At 44.9% G+C, this 2,102-nt stretch overlaps 1 pseudogene; it reads right to left on the bottom strand.

Annotated features, from left to right (window-relative positions):
* Positions 1-367: 367 nt before the first annotated feature.
* Positions 368-1,327, bottom strand: LOC102430251 (annotated as a pseudogene).
* Between the last annotated feature and the right edge of the window lie 775 nt (positions 1,328-2,102).

The following is a 2,102-nucleotide window of genomic DNA, read 5'->3' as shown; positions in this document are numbered from 1 at the left end:
AATGCAATAGAAGAGCATGAGTGGGGGGGAGGATGGGGGTTAATGGGGGGGATAAGGACACATTTGTAATACCTTAACTAATAAAGAATTAAAAAACAACAACAAAAAATGCAATAGAAAACTGGACACCATGTTTCACTGCTTCAGTTAATATTCACAATTACAGCAGTTACAATTCATAGCATCACCAATGCTGCCCAATATTAATATGTAAAATAAGTTCTTTAGAACAAGTAACCGATTGTCCATAACCACTGGCTAGTGTACATATGGACTAAAATTTCTAGATTTGGGGAGAAACAAATGCTGCTCTGATATCTGCACTGCTCCTTCTAATCCTTCACTCATGCTTGGGAAGCTGTGGGGTTTAGGCCTGCTGACCCTGCCCGCTTGAAGAGGCTCCCTGCTGTGCTCCTTTCTGCTTTAATAATGTCCAATCAAATATGAAGTCATAATGGTAGTTCAGGCTCCTGAAAAGGTTGCGGAATAGGTGCTTCAGATACATGTAATCCGGGGTTTCCTCAAAGCGTAGCCCACGACAGTAGTTTAAGTACATAGTAAATTCTGCAGGAAAGTCATTACATAAAGCTTCAACAGCTGTGGCCATCTTCTTTTCACAAATCTTTTCATATTTCTGTTTCTTTGTTGCAGCCGTTAGTCCTTGCCATGGCAGGCTGCTTCTATTAAAATACATCAGAACATATCCTAAGGATTCCAAGTCATCCCGGCGACTCTGTTCAATACCAAGATGTGCATTGACGCTAGCATATCGGACAGTGCCAGTGAGGTTTTTATCTTCTCTGTATGGTATGTGTTGCTTTGTTCTGTTGTCTCTGTACTTTTTGGCCAAACCAAAATCAACAAGAAATAACTTATTACAGTGACGCCCGACGCCCATTACGAAATTATCGGGTTTAATGTCTCTGTGTATAAAGTTCTTTGTATGCACATATTCAAGTCTACTTATCATCTGGTCAGCTAGCATAAGTACAGTTTTCATTGTGAAGGTTCTTGAACAGAAGCTGAAGAGGTCTTCAAGGCTGGGCCCAAGAAGATCCATGACTAGCACATTGTATTCCCTCTCCTGCCCGTACCACCGTATGTGGGGGATGCCAATCCCACCCTGAAGAATCTTATAGAGTTTGTTCTCATACATCAACTGGGGGTGCCTGGCCTTCTGAGATTCTATCTTCACTGCAACCCCCTCACCATTGGTGATGTTGACCGCCAGATAAACGACCCCGAAGGAGCCAGACCCGATCTTTCGTACCAATTTATATTTCCCTCCGACAATGAATTCAGACTTGGACATGCTGCTGCTAGCCATCCTGACAGACAAAGACCAGGCTAGGGCCAAGTCCCAAAACCTCACAGAGGCCTCTGGGGCTGTGGAGAAGGGCGGCCGGAAACCGTTAGGCCTCTGGCGTTTGAGGGCCCACAAGCCAACAAGAGGTACCTGATCAAAGCCGCTCAATCGCGTTTCTTTTTCGCCAGGCCGCAGTTTGTGAGGGTTTCTCGCGGTCACTAGGTTGCGCAGCTAGTCTCTGGACTTCCCGGCTGCCCCACTTTCGCCTTAGGCCGGAAAATGGACGCGGCGAGGGTGCGGTGAAGACCAGCTGAGGGCTCGCCACCAGCGCGCTGAGGGGGCGGGCGAGGTGAGAAGCCTAGTGCGTCACTGAGCCAATACGGTTGCGGCCAGCTTGCAGCTTCCGGCTTACAGCTTCCGGCTTACAGCTTCCGGCTTGCAGCTTCCGGCTTACAGCTTCCGGCTTGCAGCTTCCGGCTTGCAGCTTCCCGCTTCAGTCCGAGCGATCCACTCACTAGGCCTATGCCACCATTTCGTTACTGTGCTGAAGCCGCCATCTTGTTACTCCAGCTCCAATATATTTTTAAATAGGAAAAATGGAAGATTACACAATGATATCATTTCATATTTACATGAATTGACTGAAACTAAAATATTTACAAATAGATGTATAGAGAAAGGACTAGGAAAAATAAATCACAGTATTAATAGTGATTCAGGAAATTTTTAGTGATTTTAATTTTTAAAAATATTTTCCGTATTTTATTTTCCATAAGTATATATTAATTCATAACCA

The sequence above is a fragment of the Myotis lucifugus genome, unplaced genomic scaffold (assembly GCF_000147115.1).
Source record: "Myotis lucifugus unplaced genomic scaffold, Myoluc2.0 scaffold_2, whole genome shotgun sequence".
Taxonomy (NCBI): Eukaryota; Metazoa; Chordata; class Mammalia; order Chiroptera; family Vespertilionidae; genus Myotis; species Myotis lucifugus.
The sequence above is the reverse complement of the archived record's forward strand: the minus strand, read 5'-3'. Positions and strand labels throughout refer to the sequence as shown.